We start from the raw sequence: 19,153 nt of genomic DNA, 5'->3' as shown, positions 1-19,153 counted from the left end.
CTGTCTCTCATCCTCTATATAAAGTGGTGCGCTCTGCGATGTTTCACCCCCAGTAACCCGAACCGAAAGCTTGACTCCAGAGCTGGGACCTGTCCCCTGCCTGATACGGTTCCTGTTATCCACGCCTCACTCACCTGTGGGTATTCAGCTGAAACAGACCCTTTTATTTTTCATGTTTACATTTCGTGCCGATCCGCCCAGTTCCTGACATCCTCTTCCAAACATACCTAGCAATCCCCTATGTGACTCCAATCACCAGGCAGACCAAGTCTTAGACACAAAGAGGCATAAAATCTGGTCAATGACAAAATCACACTCCTTAGATTCATTCCAGCAGCCTGAGGTGGGGTGTGATAGCTCAAGGATAAACTCTAATTATCACAGGTATAGACACACACCAGCAAAATTGTGCGGTCGGTCACACTGGCACGTTCCCAAGCAGCAGGGAGAAATTCTGACGCACAAGTGGGAAGCAGAATAAAACTCCATGTGGTGTCATTCATTCGTTTGCAAAACTGCATCCCTGGGTCATTTACTAAACAATTAGGTGGTTCGAGTGACAGATCAAAGCCAGATTGGAAGTGACTGCAAAAACAGGATAATGTTCCTCTAATCAGTCCGGCCTGAGAAATGCAGATCGTGAAATTTTCCAGTGACTTCCTTAGAAAAACGCACTTCACTTCTGATTAGTCCTGACTACCGTTACGGAGGTGTGGGAATGGGACAGGGGGCCCTGACGAAGGAGCCGGGGCAAGGTGTGATGCAGAGGGCCGCCTGAGGGGGCACACAGCCCAAGGAGGGTATAAGGATCAGACGGCGGGGGGGCTAAAGAACTAAAAAGGAGGTGGAGGAGGAGGAGAGGCTGACAGGAAACAGAACTGGGGTGAGAAAACGATCGTCTTCGAGCCGAAGAGGACACAAACCGATCTATCACCGAGCGGTAATGAATGAATAGGACGCTAGATTTACGTCAGGTACAAAGTCTCCAATAAAATGGCTCCTTTGTTATGCCAGGTAACGGATTTGAGGTGCAGCATTACAAAAGGTTAAACGCAGAACAGATGTAAGGCAAGGAGACCAACACGATCAAAGCCGGGCTTCCTGGGACAGATATGCCGGCAAATGATGATGAATAGTCCAGTGGGGGGGGGGGGGGGGCGTGGGGGTGGGGGCGCAAGAGCCGAAAAACAAATGTCCAACCTCATCAGGATGATCCCCAGCAGAAGCCGGGCCCCTCCAGGTTCCCACAGCACGCCTCTGTCCAGGTTCGGACAATGTGTAATTGATTTTACAAACTGCCATGCTCGTAGCTTTTTTGGGCCGCGTGCTTTTACGACAGCCTGCCTCTCTTGCCCTCCTCAGGATGAAATCATCACCGTGCACATTTTTACCTTCATCTTGGAAGGATATATTATCCATGTGCTGGACTTTACAGAGCAACATCAAAAGTGCTGGCAGAAACCTGTGCTGGAAGACGGACGGCGGGCAGACACAGCCGCACGCTCTCCCAGCTCCGTTCCGTTTCGTGTGCGTGTGCCTGTGCATGCCTCTCATCCCACAACATCTTTTCCTCATGTGTACAGATAAAAACTCTCTTACAGATGCAGCTGACAGCAGCAATAGTGCCACGTTTCTGTTTGACGACGCCGTACCAATGGCATCCTCATTGTAAATAACAGCGGTTATTAGGTCAATGCTTGACAGTCAATGGTTATTGTTTAATGGCTGACAATTATTAACCTCATTTCACTGCTGTAGGGTGACAGTAGATGCTATAATGACGTCTGCAGCAGCACGTCCGGGCAGATGCCGTGAGGGAGCCGCTCTTTGGTTCTTTGTCCCGAATAGGTTTTGTCTCAGGCGCAGGGTCACGTTTTGAGCGAAAACAGACATGGTTACATGTTTGCGAACTAGTAAGTGAACTGTGAGCAGATGCACTTCTGTGTAATGGGGTGGAGGTGAGGGGGGTAGTTGCCAAGTCTGCCAGCAGGGTAGCGCTATGATAATTCAATCCAAGCTCTGCTAATAAATCACGGTGCCTTTCCTCGTACTTTAGTATCTGTTTATGCCTCGACAAATGGAAACCTCACAGCTGCCTTTCGGGATAGCCACATTCCGGACCGCCGATTAGTTCAAGGTGGGCAGGGCCAAGCAGCCCCCCCCCCCTTCATGTTTTGTCTCCACGCACCAAGGTAAAGCAGCTGAAACACATGTAAGCAATAAGCCCAAGAAGCTTCGTGGCCTGAGAGAGAGGAATGCAGAACAAAACTATAAAATAATAATGGTTGGGGGGGGGGGGTGTCGAGGGCCGGGGGCATGCGGTCTGACACATCTGTAGGAGGGTTGTGTACATGGGGGGGGGGCTGTGGCCTTGCCCTTCTTTGACCCCCCCCCCCCCCCCACCCAAGACACATCGTCAGGGGCACAACGAAAATGAGTCGGCAAGAGATCAAAAGGGCTACACATGAAGAGCAGAGGGCAGCTTGACCTCACCGCTAAGCTGCAGCTAAGCCTCTTAAAGCAAGTGGGGTGGGGGGACACTGTGAAAAATGTCATCCTTTCATAGAGCCCCATAATAAAATATGGGCCTTTCAACAATATAGTCAGTGTGTGTCAGTGTATGGTAAATATGCATCACATTGGAACAACCAATCAAAATGGGTCGACGTTTAAAAAAAGAAATAATTAAATTGACAAAAAATGAATGAGTAAAAAGACAAAGGGGTCAAGGCCAGAATTCCAGTGCAGTACACCTGACATTAGGAGTCTGTAAATTGGAGCTTTCAAAACAGCTGAAAGCAAGAAACTTGTTACAAACATGTCAAAGGAAATTTATTTATGCTTTTTAAATCACCAAGCTTTAAAATAACAGTGCCTATATGACAAGTGAGATAGACAGATCTAAATTACACAAAATCATAGCTGAAAGTGATGGGAAAGATTACAAATCAAATAACATGTAGTGCTCAGAGAAAGAGTTTCAAACTGTAAAATGGTCAACAGAGGCCCAATGAAGGCAACCCACAATGCACTGTGACTCGATGCACCCACTGAGGCGATGCTCACCACCGGACCCCATTAGGGGAATGCATGAAATGAATAGTGACACCACGTTGCTTTGTCAACAAACACAGCATGATTGATGAAGACAAATGACCCAGGTAATGGCCATCATTGTCTATTTGCCAGAGACTCTTGGCATCTCCTGGCAGCTGCTTCAGTTGATACGGCTGTCCAGTTTGCCTAGATCTGGGAGATACGCATTAGCCCAGCCACGAATTCCAGATTCACAGCATGTTAACCAGGCCTCCAAGTCCAGATTCACAGCATGTTAACCAGGCCTCCAAGTCCAGATTTACAGCATGTTAACCAGACCTCCGAGTCCATATTCACAGTATGTTAGCCAGACCTCCAAATCCAGATTTACAGCATGTTAACCAGGCCTCGAAGTCCAGATTAACAGCATGTTAGCCAGACCTCGAAGTCCAGATTAACAGCATGTTAGTCAGACCTCGAAGTCCAGATTAACAGCATGTTAGCCAGACCTCGAAGTCCAGATTAACAGCATGTTAGCCAGACCTCAAAGTCCAGATTAACAGCATGTTAGCCAGACCTCAAAGTCCAGATTCACAGCATGTTAGCCTATCCGCCAGGTCTAGATCAGTATCACTGTAGTTAACATCAAGATACTTTGCCACTTCTGTTAGTGTAGCCTGTGTTCTACAGCTTTTGTTTTCTGTTTAGAATTCTTGGGCTCCAGGGTGTTATTTTAACCCTCCGTGGTAGGAAGGCAGTGCTGAACAAGGGCCCCTTGATCCCTGCAAACCCCCACCGCTGTGCGGCAGCTTAGCAAAGCCACACATCTCTGAGTCTCGGAGCTAAACCACAAGAAAAGATCAGGTGGTGCGAATTAAAAGTAAATGTGGTGATTTTGGCAGTGTGTGCTACAAGGGTAGCATCTACCGTGTCAATTCAACCATCATGTAGAAGCCCCAGAGAATACGGGTTAAACTAAAGCGCTTATTATGTTACTATTCAGTGCTTAGTGTCGTGTAGGACATTTAGTCAAGTATGTGGGTCATACTTGCTCAGGGGCACAACAGAAGCATCTTTATAGGTATTGGAACCAGATTGCTGTGGGACGCAAGTTCAATTTCTTTAAAGACCCGACCGCTGGCTTGTATCATTGGGAGCGCGATCCTGCTCAAGATAGGCCATGGCACCAGATGCTGCCCAATCAAAGGCACGGTGCTGATAGAAAGTGGAGCATATGAGGACGAGATCCACTGCGCCCCCTAGGGGGCAAAGCAGACGTCTGCCTGGTAAGTTTGAGTAAGGCCTGCCCTTTAGCATTTCAGGACAATGTCATGTATTGTTTTACCCCGGGCTTGAGAGGAATTACAGTGGGGTCCCTCCTGGCTCGACGTGTTAGGCAGACTCGCAAAGCATTTAAGACAATCCATTTATCTTCGGAAATAGGAATAGCTTTTATCAGCAGGAAGGTACATCAGGAATTAGTTTGCACAGCAAATGAGGGGAATGACAAGTAATAAAGTAGATAACGATCTATACACTAAGAATAAGCCTCTGCGAGGCAGCTCTGTCCTTTTAAGGCGCGCCGAAGCGGAGTTAAGCTGCCAAATCTAGACCATCGCTTAAGCAGAAGACGGAGCAACCCCCCCACCCTCGCCCCATCAGCCACTTCAGTGCCGAGTCTAAATAAAAGACAAATAGGAACAAGGGCAAATCTGTTCTTCTGTATTATCTGCAGCAACACCTCCTGGAATGCAGGCTATTGGCTGGGTGCTTGGATACTGAGGTCAGTGACGGCACAGCGGCATATTAGTGTGTAGGAGGGGAAACTGCATTACCCAAGATCCTTTGGGGAGACGCAGTCAGTGTTGATAAATTCCTCCATCTATTGTTAAGAGAGGCACACTCTGCTATTTCCAGTATTTTGACTATGATTATCATAAAGACAATTCGGTCAACTTCAGCTTCTTCTTTTATTTGCACACTTGTGATCACTTCAACTTACAGATTTCCGGCTTCATACAAGGTTATAATCATAGTCTAAATTCAGTCAGTTTAAAGTACTTATTATTATTACTAATTCACAAAACAACAGATTGGAGCTGCAATATTCAGCACTTATTAAGAAAAGTTCATGGCGGAAGTTCATACTGCTTTGAAAAGCTGAAGGAAAGCAAAGGAAGAACATGATCGACAGCAAGATGAGTGGCCTTTGGCACCAGGACAACAAACGCGGGGAACAGAAAGACCAGAACAGGTGACAGATAGACCTGTAAAAACGCTGTATGGTCTATATGGTTGCTTGGAGGTGACATTAACTTGATGACATGTAATAATAATAATAATATAAAAATCATTTAATCTGCTAATATAATATTAGTAAAGCAGCAGTAAATCCAACATCAGCACTGGCTAGCAATATCAGCACTGGCTAGCAAACATCAGCACTGGCTAGCAATATCAGCACTGGCTAGCAACATCAGCACTGGCTAACAGTTTGCCCAAATGGTACTACTACATAGAACCCGACTGAAGTGAAGGATGAGAAAAGCAGAGGTTCAGGGTTATTCCAAGGGTTTATTATGTAAAAGCCTACAAATCAAGAGCTTGGAGCTTACAAACACAAGAACTGAGAAATGCTTTCCCTCACCCAGGATCACTGACCCGCACCTTAAATTTAACAGATTACTCTTGGCAGACAGCAATTGGGGAATGGAGCCACAGGAATTAATAGACCCCCCCCCTAGGTGGGGATAATCATCGGTTAAGTGATTGATGATGCCACCATTGCTGCTCCACAGTAGCAGGCTGACACCACCCACATTGCAGTCGTCACCAAATGGCTGTTAGTTCAAGTCTTTAAGTTGTTGTCCAGCTGTATGGTATTTTTACGGCATGTCATGGAAAAAGGCTTAAAGTTTGCTTAAAGTTTCTGAGATTCCACAACAATAAAAATCATAATAATATATCTTGCCTGCCTGCTGTGTTTCCACATTGTCACAAAGTTTTCATATTCAGGGAAAGAGAACCTAGTTCTCTTGTGTCAGAATTTGCCATCGACGCAGTTTAGAGCAGCGAGGAACAGCTGTGGGACATGCGACATCTGGGAGGTGTCAGTCACTGGCTGCTCCCTCTCGTGATGACAGAGGGGTGACCTGCCAGGTGGGGCGAGGAGCAGGGTTCTGGGTCGTCCTAAGTTTGGAGCTCTGGCACAACTTTGGGTCCGAAAAAAAACCCACAAATAAATAATAAAAATACTACAAAATGTAGAGGAATGGGCCACACCTGACCCCTCTACTCAGCGTGGCCTTCCTTGGCAGGGAAAGGCCACCTCTGTGCTGAGCCGCGCCTCCATCTGTTGGGTAGATTTCATAAATAATGTGGCCCGTGAGGCAGAGCATGGGGCTGGGGGCCGGACCGTAGCCCGGGGATTGGGAAGGTGGCGACGTGGAGCCGCGGGACCAGAGGTGCGAACTTGGGCAAATTGTGGACCATAAGCGCTCTGGCAGACTCGACCTCCAGCTTCCTCCTTGCAGAGCTGGGCCCGATTGTGTCGCGCATGGGTGGGGGGCGGGGGGGGGGGGGGGGGGCGTCTCTGCTCTGCCCTCCACTTGTTTATTCAGTCTTACGGTGGACTACTTGTGCGGCACGGCTGAATAACGTCAGGGATACAGGAGGGAGATGCAGTCCTGTTTATGTTTCCGGCTGCTGCGGGGATCAGCCTGTTTGAAACAGCGGCGCGATAGCCCATGCTCGCTCGCTCTTTGTTTGTCTGTGATCCCCCGAAAAAATCCCTCCGAAAACACGTGCTATGCTCTTCCTATTTCCGTCGTGAGAAAAGCCTTTGAATTTGAACATCGCAGCCATTGCATTCCTAAGTAGAAGAGGCACTGATCCGGGGGACAGCTAGTGCCCTACAGACCTGGCCTTTGTGTTTGCGCCTGGAATACATTTTCTGATTAGGTTATATGCATAAATTGCATTATACATGCACCCATGTATATATGCACATGCAGATGCATTATTGCTAATAGATCCCATACAAACAAGAAGCAGTTGTAAGCTCTAGGGCCGTGGGAGAAGAAAAAAATGTCACTGGCACCGCCCAGTCGCTGACATGTCACTATTAAATTAAACTATAAGTTATGAAAAGCAGGGTGATGCTCAGTGAGCCTCCAGGGGGCGATATATGCCCCACCACCCCGCCTTACACCGAGCCAGGAAGGAGATGCCCATGACAAATGTCAAAAATAAAAGATAAAGGATCCATTAAAAGCTTCTAGATTTACACTCACGACGTCGCTGTTTATGTTGGAATTTGCCACCCGTGTGTGAACATCAACATTTGTAAACAGTCCCATTCGGCTCCAATTTCCTCCACATCAGCAGTTTGTTTTAAGCTTTTCGATGTGGTGGCCGAAGTGTAGACCACTTTCTACTGTAAACTTTTAAATGGTTACTCTGGTATGGGTCCCCAGGGCGGTAAACAAGAGGCGTGGGTACAATTTCGCTTCTGTCTCTGTACATTACAATGACTTCTGTGTAAACACTGGGGGGGCTGACAAGGGAGGGGGTGAGGGCGTGGTCAGGGCTAGCTCAGCTAGCTAAAGTGTGCCACACAATTCATGTGCTCCCCGCCTAAGGCCCAGCACCACCCCCCCCACCATGGCACACTACTCCACCCACCAGCGCACCACAACATGCTGGCCCCCCACCACCCTACTGGGAAATAAGACATTTGCAAGCAGCAGGTCTACACCATTGATTTTGGGTGTACCTATTGGGACAGACAGCACAGAAGCAGGGGGACTGGGGGAAGGGCGTACACATGTAGCCCCCGCTGCGTTTTATTAGACAGATATAAAATTAACAACAGCCTGCAGTCATGATGGGGAGCCAGGTCGGTTCCCCTGACAAATTTTCCAATTTGTGGTCAGCTGTAGACTCCAATAAAAATTTACAGCCCCTGCTTAAAGAAGAGTTGCCACTTTACAAGAAACAAACTTTCTTAATTAATCATCCAATTAATATCCCTGGCTACTTTAGTTTTGCTCTCGCCTGACACCCGTTTCTGTTTAACAGGGGAGTCAAAGCCAGCCTAATAGTTATTGACATAAATCAATAAAATCCCGCTGTGAAATTTTCCTTGAGGAGCTACCTAACAAGGGGATTGTAAAAGTCCAGCAGCACAGGAAAGGGGACCTCGATTTAGCATTAAGCTTCATACTCTCCTATAGCATATGTTAAATATGTAACATGTCATATACACTGTATGAGGCAGGAGGTGAGAGCCAAAAATGTTACTTCAGCTGAGAGAGGCTCTGGGCGACCTGTGAGCGCTCGCTCTGTGAAGGAGCCGCCGTGACACCGGATGCCCATCTGTCAGGACTGAGAGGGAAATACAGTACAGGTCCCACCTCGGGAGCCTGATTGATCCCCAGATTCTGCTCCTAAGCATGGCAAAACCCGTGCTGGAAGCTAAGTAGCATTGCGGCGCTAAAGGTGCCAAATGGCTTGGGATCTCAGAGGAGCGCCTGGCTAAGTAATAGCCTGACTCTTACTGGCCAAAAAAAAAAATTCAAAAAACAGATGAGCCCTCAGACACAGGGTGCCCATCATCGCTGGAAAGTCTCTGACGCCTTAGATGTATATTAATCCGCGGATGATGGATAGCGAGCGCTGTCTTCGCTAGGATGTTTTACAGACCCCGTAGTCGTGACTTGGACAGACGACGGGCTTGTGGTGGGGGGTGGGGAAGGCTGGGGGGGGGGGCTGGTTCACGAACCTGGACTGAAAAGAGGAATGTGAGGAGGGGGGGCTTGGATATCTCAGTGGATTAGCTCACCTGGATTGGTTTCACGACAGCACATTAAGCAAGGGCAGGGTAAACAAATAGGGGTACATATCATGAAAGGGGAGCTTTTGCTGCTACTTCTGCTGATCCCTCATTCCCTCTGACCAGCCATTGCCGCCGTCCACCTGCAAGCCCCCCCTTCAGTGGGAGATTAGGCTCTTGTATCAGAGATTAAGGGAAACTGTGCATCCTGCTTTCCACCCTCTAGTTAACGCTTCTTCTGGGTCGTGTTCTTTTCCACACCCCTAGAAATTGTAACAGACACACACACACACAAACAGACACTCATATACACTCCCCAGCCCCAAAGCAAACCCTCCAGCATTGAGATAATACCACTGGTTACCCTCAAACTTGGGGTTTGCTTCCTTTGGTAGGTGAGCGAGGCCTCGGAGCCCAGAATCTCAAGTGTTTTCAGGTGAGAGGTGATGGGAGCAAAGGTGTCGCCTCCACATTAATTAAAATCCGACAATACACAGAAGCAGGAGTCCTCTGCCCTGCTGGATTCCCAGGTAAACTCCAACCATCCAAGGGGGAAGGAGGTGAAGGTGGGGGATGGGGGGGGGGGTCAACAGTATGGCAACCAGATAATTAATGAGCCTTAGATCACGTCGCCACCCTGACACTGGGAGGATTTACGCCTCGCCCTCAAGCTGCCGTCGTGGAGATGACAAGAGGACCTGACATACCCTTGGACAAAAGAAGACGCCGGCCATAATTAAAGAGATAAGATTGCACTTCATAATGGAGTCGGCCTTGCTGTAATTCTGCCTTAATGAAGAAGCAATGTGTGATACGTGTCACAGAAATAGCTCCATCTATCGTTTCCAGACAACCTCTAAGCCTGTAAGTCTCTGTTAGTGGAGTTGTTATTTTTAGTGAACTTCCAGGATGCATGATTTTAATCCCACCCTCGACTGACACCAACTGTAACCAGACAGCAGAAGCCCAGTCGGGCTTGGCTTTGGCCTTTTATGGCATAGCACTCCTACCCCACCTCCACCTTCATGCCTCAGTTATGACATCATCCCTAGATAATGAAACTTTGCTCCTATGGCCAGCAGTCTATATAGGGGAGGAGCCACAGGGACACTGGCCCCAGTAGAAAGCCGACTGGCCCTCAGTGCTCCCCTCCTCTGTCACTCATCGATTCAAAACAGAACATTGGCTAATGATAAGGTTGGTCTCTCTGTTTGAATGACGGCCCCTCATGTGTCCTGCGCCTTAAAAAATCCTAGAGTGCTTATGGCCTTACACACCAGGGATAGGAAGAATATGAGGAAGAAGGTGACCAGCAACAAGGTGGGTGGATGCATGTGCCTTTGGGACTTGTGGAGAACCAAAGAAGACTCTCTAGACACCAAATAATAATACTAAAACTCCCTCAAAAGTATTAACAGTTGCAGTGTCTAACAGTGTATTAACAGTTGCAGTGTCTAACAGTGTATTAACAGTTACTCCTGCTTAGAACGGTGGCGGCACTTGAAGATATATTTCTGTCCTAGTCACTTCATCCAAGAGCTGTTCCGCTCTCTGGAGCTGAGAGGCGGAGATTCTATTAAATGTGTCCTTCTGTCCCGGCTGTGCACCCCTGCGGGAAAACAAAATGTTTGTCTGTGGTGGGAAGAGGGGGAAGAGTGGTGTTTTGGGGTTGGGAGGGAGGGGTGTGGGGGTCTTCGACAGAGCATCTTTGTGGTTTTAGATGCAAATGAGGCAGGGAGAGAATAACCAACATGAGGGGAGGGAAATGAAGGGCAAGTTTTGGGCTGGAATGAGGGGTGGGGGGTTCCAAACAATCCACACAGTGTGTGTGTTTTGGTTTGGGGGGGGGGGTGGCGGGGATTATGTTAAAAATACATTGTGGAGACCAAATGACCCCCACAATGTAGTTAAAAACATTTTATTTTGGCATTGCGAGGACCGATTTTCAGGTCCCCACAAAGATCTGTGAATGCAGGAAAGAAATTAAGAATGCCGAAAGACTTGATGAAATTTTGTTTGGTTACTTATGGGTAAGGTTAGTGCGGGGTAGGGGTTAAGGTCGTCATATTTTTTCCCCATAGAAATTAATGGAGAGTCTCCACAAAGATATAAATTACAAACCTGTGGGGGGGGGAAGTGAGCATACAGACAGGGGACCATGGGAGGGACTTCCTGAAAACCAACATCATTGAGCATCAGTCAAGTACAGAGGACAGCTAATCTTAAAGACTCCAGTATGTGCAATGTCCACATCATCGCCAGCAGACTCCCCTCCCCCCCCCCCACCCCCCGAAAACCCCCTCACTGCCTCACCAGGGTGGTGCTGACAGCTCGCCATCTCATAATTTGCCAATTTGCACGGCCGTCAAGAAGTCAGACCATAGTGAATTACAGAAACAAAGTGGAAATAGACCAAAACGGATGAGAGGATCCAGAACAGAAGGGAGGATATTGAAGTTGATGAGACGGTGGCAGGACCTTTCGCAATGAAGAGAGGGGGGAAAAAGTAGTGGCTTATATGTAATTGAGGCCTCATTTCCCAAGTCAGATGCAAATTCCCATAATTCCAAGCGTCCCTTATGCGGGCCTTTTACTGTATTTGTTACAGACGCCTTTGCCGTAAGGGGAGCTCGCCTGAGGCTCGTGTTGTGTGACAGCACCACTTGTTTCATTGAGCTTGCAAACCACAACTGTGACTGAATGCTGCAAAATACACACATGCACTCTATCTATCTATCTATATATATATATATATATATATATAATATATATAATATATATATATATATATATATATATAAAGGTGAGGGCGGGGCTTAGGTTCTCCCTATAAAATTGAGACCACGTTTAACATGGAACAGATGGCTGCGATGGAGATTGACTTTTTGCTTTTAGTTATCGAGAAAAGGAAGTTAGCATTCGCCTGGCAAACCAGTGCGGCAGCGGATCCAGCTGGATGTGCCGCACTTGCTCGCCGAGCAAGACTTACAATTCTGGTTGAAAAATGCTACTGATAAACAGCCTAAATATAACTCATGGGCAGAAACTCCTTCTGACTTCCGCAGAGATCGGGTACCTCTTAAGAAATGTGGGGAGTGGGATAATTATTCATCGCTGAGACTTTAATCTTAGGCATTATCAACATCTCGCGTCTGCAATCTGGCTTTCAGTTGATCCAAAAGTACGATAAACACTCATAATTTAATGTACTGAAGGGATGTTCCCATTGAAATTTCAGGGAAAGGTCACAGATGAAAATTATAGCTTTAATGACTAATATGGGCTTGGCCTTTTACTCTGAGTAGGCGTTCAGGGGCAGTCAACACTTCCCTCCCTCCAATCCCAAGGCTGTGAGACACTGGGATGAAAGAAGCAACTTCCTACTGTTCTTCTGTGCTTTTGGAAAAAGCTCCTAGGCCACCGCGCACCCATGGTACCTCTGAAAATCCCTGTCAGAATGCTGGAGGACACCCTGTTTGTTGGGTCGGGCCTTTGTGAATAAAGTGTTGAGAAGCACTGTAATGGATTTTTTTCAGGGAGACGAGGCACAGCCTAATTGCGGAGTGGCTGGGTCATCCGGCGGCCCCCATACGAAACAGAGAATGGAACGTGCTGCATTTGAGTGCGGACTGGGGTCATATTCATTAGGAGAACAAGCCATTTAAAAAACCTAACTTAAAAAAAAATAACAATCGTGGCATAAAATAACAATGACTGAAGACATCAAAAGCGATTAACAACACTCGCTAATGAGGTCTTGGTTTTAGGGCTGAAATGTAAAATGGAAACCTAATGAATTTATAATCATAATTTCAGCATATGTGAATAGGGCAATTCCTCAGTTTGTTTCCTGCCACTTGTCTCTCCGGTTCTTACACACTAATTTGGTCGTAACAACCGTTTACCATCAATGATTAACATCTAAAAAGCTACTGCGTGGTCTGAGAGCGCATTAAACTAACCGTGAGGGCTTCACCGAGAGCCAGCGCTGTTAACTGTTTCGCGTCAGCCTGCATTTAGTAAATTGTCGTTGCTTCCGTATAGATCCCAACCTCTAATGTAGAAATAGACCCATGTTCACTTGTGTAGTGCAGTTTATGAAACAAGAGATGTGAGGGGAGTACGTGCCTGCCAACTCTTCCATTTAAGAGGAGATGATCTCAAATTATATAATAGAAGATGAATAGCCTATTGCACACAGCATAATGTTCTTCTAATAAGGCCTTCCTCTATGGCCTACAAGGGGCCAGGCAAAGCTTAGGCCCTACCTCCCCCGAACAACTGTTTTCTGAAACTTTAAAGTCTAAGTTTATATTAGTTCCAGCTCCCTCTTTCACAAAAACAATAAGCATTTCATCATGTCAAAAAAGCCAAAGGTGGGGCGTGCTTCCTCCAGGTGATTGATGGGAAATTTCTCCCGTAGCCAATCCCAGGCAGCTTTCTAATGCAGCACACAGGAAGTCCGCACCATCGAGAAGGAAAAGGGCATGGGGCGCGGAAATTTATAGCGTGACGGCCGGCGCGGCCTGTGCCTCCTGTGGTTATGATGAAGGGGGGGCTGCTGGTTTTCCTGCCCGGTCTCTGGCGTGACGGGACCCGTGCTGTCACCAGAAGTGGAGCAAGCGCGTCGGCGCTAAGGAGGATGGGGAATGGAGTTATTGGATATTGCCGAGGGACTGATGCTGGGGAATCATGTTCCACTTTCTCCTGACCTCCCTGCCCACCCTGCTCCGTGATCTCTCCTCTCCCTTGCTCCTCCGCTCCCTCTGTGGTCACACAGGAAGGACAGGGCTCGCTTTCTTGTTCCAGCCAAACAGATCAGATTTGCCCCCCTTTGGTTTCTTCTTCCTTTCGATTGTTTACACCGCGCACACACACGCACACGCATGGCTGTCACAGGCAGAGCGGTTTTGAACAATGGGGAGCATGTTCATCATGCTTCTGACGCACATCTGAGTGCCGTGACAACGGCAAGAAGGTCTGCCATTGGTGTAAAATTAGGTGCAACAACAAGCGATCGTGAACTGTTCGACCCCGGGAAGAATCATTCCCTTCACTCCACTGGGTCTATTCCTGGTGCAGCCTCATTGGAACAATTGTTTGGGCTTAAAACTCTAGTTTCATCCTCATCCGAATTAATGCTGAAATTGCGTTGTTGCTGTTGACATTGTTATCGCGACAATACTGGGAAACAATTTGTCATCCGCCAAGACCCAAGTCCAAAAAGGGACACGCAAACTGAAGGGAAAGGCTGATACCCATAAATAAAAAGAACCCTGACAGAGTTTTAGAAATCCAACTAAAGCAACCAGTGTTTTTGCGAAAGGAATTTCAAAAAATACAATAAAACTGCAGCGCTGAAAAAAATAAGATTTTATATAAGCAAACAGTTCACAGGTTAAGTGTGGGACTGATGGAAAAGATTAGCAGACATGACGACAGTTGCTTTGCAGCATCTCTAAGATCTTCTGATTAGGCTTCTATTGGCGCAAATGCATTCTGTTCGGCCTGAATGGTGCACCAGTGCACCACCAAACTGGACTGACAATTCTGAAACCAGCACTAAGTCTCCAACCACCAATGCGAGTTGCTCAAAGGCAAAAGTCAGTGACTGCCAGCATTACAGCCATGATCATCACCATGGTGATCATCACACCCATTTGCAGCCTTAACGCGATGCCGGCTGCCCATTTTCCACAACCCACAGGGGCGCCCACCACTGTCTCTGAGGATTGTGGACCCACCAGTGACATTTATAAATACAAGATAATGTGCTGCTGTATATTTTGAGTGTTATTAAGTTGTCGTTATTTTCATAGCGACTGGGCCCCGTTAATGATTGATTGGGTGTTATTAAGTAGAGGTGGATCATTCAGATTTATAAATGCTGCTCTAACATGGCATATTCATCACTGACACTATAAATTGTCCTTTGCCGTGGCTAACCTTAACGTTAGTGGGGTTCTCTGCAGTATGCCTGCTGGAGTCATGATTACCTATTATTTTTTTCATTCAGGTGACACCTTAATCCGCTATGATTTAGCGTTTCATAGAGCCCCGAGCCGGATGCTGAGTCGGGCGATAGTCTGTGTCGGCCTGTGCATGTGTGTGTGTTTGTGTGTGCGTGAACGGCGGCAGCCCCGCGGCTAGGCTGTCCCGTGCTCCTCTGGCAGCCCAGGGAAAATAACACGCGATGTTCTGGAAAGAATCACACTGTGGAGGTTTTCTCCACTTGATCCCGAGCAGAATGACTTGTGACAGTTGTGTTTCCCAGCCCCTACCCCAGCTGCAATCCGGGGGGTGGGGGGAATGTGGAGAATCCATTGCAGGCCCGTCAAACCTCGGCGTGTGGCACGAGCGCTGATCCACCGTGACGTCGGCTGGTGGCACCCGGTATGGCTTCTTTGAGGGACCTCCCCAGTTTTCTGACTCTGTATCTACACCCCTCATGCATTGTAGCTTTCTGGAGGAAGCTCGCTGGAGGTTCTTATGAAAGGCATCGCCCCCTGGAGGCATGGTGCGTCTCAGCAATCAGCGTAAACATACCGTGGTTGGCCAAACCATAACGACACCAGACGATGCATCCAAGCAAATGCTAGGACTCCTATCTTACCTCAGTGAGGCCTTTAAAACGATCTTATCCTAAGAGACAGTAACAGACACATCGAAGGAGCTGCCTCATGAAGGACCTCGCCACACTGGCAGGACGGAGAAGCGCTGAGGTTTTTTTTTTCATCTCTAAACGTGTTTATAAAGCCACAATGGGGTATGATGTAATGAGAAGATGACATTTCATGCTTGCGTCTCCCCCTTCTGGTTCTTCGACCCGACCCAGTGACTCGTAATTGTCATTCCCGGGACAGTGTTCAGCCTTCTCAGCCCCTTGCAGCTGATGTGTCGTTCGTGGGAATGCGTCACTGTAAAATGGAGGTGAGAGTTTTATAAGAAATGCTAAGATGGTGCTGGTAAGATGGCTTCTCCCGTCTCTCTGTCTGCTTCAAACAGGCCCCTGTTATTAAAGCTTCCATCAGAGCCTGGACCTAAGAAGGAGAAGCTACCCCCCCCACCCCCTAGGGGCACTGGCATCCGACAGGCCTAAATACCCGGCCTCTCCCGCTCAGCAGGTAGCCGTATATTTCAGGATAGACCCCCGGTGTCGTGACGGACACGCGCTCGCTTGTTTGAAATGGAAACATGTGTGGAGCAATGGGTCAGAGGACGGCAAATGGAAACACTGGCATGGAGTACGAGGGGGCGAGGAAAAGGGACCTTTGTCTCCCTTTCCCTTTAGCATTGCAAAGAGATACAAATGTGCTGTGAAGGGGAGCTTCCTGCCGCCAATACAGAGACTGCAAATACCTGCAGTGTCTGGAGGAGACGAGGGGAGTGAAAGAAACAACCCATAACACCCTCAATGTGCCTATGCCTGTGTACCGGGAACCCCACACCCCACTTAGGGTGCAGGGGTCTGGGCAGTTCTGCTGTTGTACCTCTGAGGAGGCCACACCTGTGTGGAGAAGTGGCCCATAGAGGGATTTTCAAAGAAATGACCGTGAACGGCATGCAGATCTGCAGACACAAAAAGAATGCATGCTTCCAGACAAGAAAACAACCCGAAGCTTGAAACAGGCACGGAGAGAACGGCGAAGTCCGCTCCTTGATGATGAAACATCTAGCAGCTGTTTCTCACCCTGCAAAGGGATCTGCGCATGTGCAGCTGCTGCAGACGGTCACATTAGACCCTGAAGGGCCCCTGCGTGGTCCCTGCCCTCCCCCCCCGGCTCGCGTCCCCTTCCTCTGAAACCCCATCTTGGGATAATAAACCTTTACTGGGACAATAAAAGTTTCATTCACCGACTGCCGGAGCCCCAAACACAGCCTTTACAGAGGGGATGCTTTTTTCATTGCAGCTTGCTTCATTTCTTTATAATAAACTGAATAACTTAGCTGATTCAGTTAGTAGCGCGGATAGTAATATATTAAATATTATCCGCACCCAGAGCCTGAGGAAGGATGACGCCGAGAGGGGGGTGATTGTGATAAAACTTCCAGATGTTAAGCAGAAATTCTGTCCTGCTTGACTACGCACCTCACCACCACGAAGAGACTGGGCTGCTTCTAGGAGTGGGGACAGGAGGCACCGTCCGGATGAGGGGGGTCAAAGGACGTTAATCTGGAAGAGGGGGGCCCCAGCATTCACGGTAATTTTCATGGCTTCTTTGAGAAGCAGGGGCCCTCGCGCTGGCCTGGTCCAGAGTAGCCTGCAGCCACTGGCAGTCTCACTGCTAACGGGTGGGGGACTCTGGCCTTCGAGAAGACGTCAACATTTTCCAGAAGCTGCCGAGGACTTCATGCGAAGAGTGCTTACCGACCGAGAAGGGTGCGGTGACATGTCAGAAGTCAGACAGCTGGTCCCAGGGCTGTCACCCGCTTCTGTGAGGGAACGAGAAGTTGTGAAGAAGCATATGCGAGCACTTCAGGGTGACTTGAAATGTGAAAAGTTGAAAAACTCCCCTGGACCATCACCAGCATGCAGCACTCATTTAGCTTCTTTCCAGGGCTGTGTCGGAGCCAGCGTGTCTCCGGACTTGGAATCGCCTGGTTTCCTGCACATTTGCAGTTGCGGCATCGCGCTATGATACGTTCAAAACGCTCCGTATTTTAGCCGTGCATCGGCGGTAGGGCCAGGTCACGATAAACACTCCTCCTCTCCCCTCTTAATCTGGGCGTAAAACGCAGCTTAATCATAAATCGCGCCTGAATCTCTCCCAGCCTGAGATCCGAAAGGTGCAAACCGTGAGCTTCGGGGACCTGCTCTGCGCCGGGGTGATGCGGGATATTTAAGTCGTTTTACATTTTGGCAGGTTTAATTCCCTAAGAACACTGAAGCCCCTCAAACACAATACCCCTGCACTGTAAATCTCTCCGTTCAAACCCGGGTTCTGAGAAGGTCATCGAAAAGTCAAAGATTTGAGAACTAATAAAGTCGTTACTTTACGACTATTCCGATTGTTGTACATTAGAATTACGTGCATTGTATCGCCCCTAATGAACGGCATAAATTCCCGGTTTACGTCCGAAACGTTTATGAGGGAAATTGTAAAACACATGCTTTCTGCTTTACCTGGGTTAGTCCCTCCGCCTACTTTGACTGGGACTCCACACGCTGTTTTCATTAAGAGCCACTGTCGTTTCACTATACAGCCCCCTTCAGGAATAATCGATCTAGACCAAGAGAGGGCCCTGTCTTGTCAAAGAGGCCGGAATGATAATTTAACAGAAGCGTTCCAATTTTGGGGGTCGGTTTATTGTAAAGCTGTCACTGCGGCTAGTGCGTTAGCAAGCTGCTAAGCACGGGAGGAGCATCCGGTGGACAGACGTGCTGGTCAGGGCCCCACAAGAGATGGCATCTCCTGATTTATTACCGCTCCATTATTGTGTTTAATAGGTGTATAATTCTGGAAGCATTTGGTTTTCAGTGATTTTAAATGTGGCCCTCGATGGAGAGGAACCCCCCCCCAGTTATTGCGCCTGGCGCCTCCCGTGTGCTGCTTAACGGATTTCTAAAAGCTCACTTTCTTTGTATTTTTCCTACATCTTTGTCTGCTGTGAAGGGCGTGGGATGCAGTGAGTTCAGCATCTTTGTTTGTCTGCCTGTAGTCAATCTCGACATTGAGGTCAATGGGGTCACATGACTGGGGTCATGTGACCTACAAGTTCTGTTCGGGCCGTAGAATAAGCAACAGCTGTGACATAGGACCAAGTGGGCCGAAGACAGGCAGAGATTCACAGCCCCCCCCCCCCCCCCCCCCCCCCACTTAGTTTAACAAACGCTGCATGTTAGACGGAGGTGATCACAGTGCCATTTTTCACCCCCCCCCACCCCCCCCACAGCATCAATCACATATGCGCTATGGAGGGGAGGGGGGGGGCAGCCAGGGGCAGGGTTTAACCAAACTCTCGCGAGGGCGTTGCCGGACATATTAATTAATATTACAAATTGACGAATGGACGTGGTATAAAGGGCAATCAAACTGACATCCACATGGGGATCGGCCAATGGCCAGCCTCTGACAAGCATCTGCACTGAGTCATGCCGGGACCCCCCGACCTCGCCAAAGGCCCCTTGTGCGCCGCTCTTTTGGCAGGAGAGGAGTGAGCCCTGATAAGGCCCAAGAGCCCTAATCGGAGACCTTCATCCCTGCCAGCGACCCGCTCACAAACAACTTCCATATCAATACTGAGCAATTTCCCCATGTTATAATCCATCAAAGTGGCCCATTA

The sequence above is a fragment of the Brienomyrus brachyistius genome, chromosome 11, assembly GCF_023856365.1.
Source record: "Brienomyrus brachyistius isolate T26 chromosome 11, BBRACH_0.4, whole genome shotgun sequence".
NCBI classification, from domain to species: Eukaryota; Metazoa; Chordata; class Actinopteri; order Osteoglossiformes; family Mormyridae; genus Brienomyrus; species Brienomyrus brachyistius.
This window is presented reverse-complemented; position numbering follows the sequence as displayed.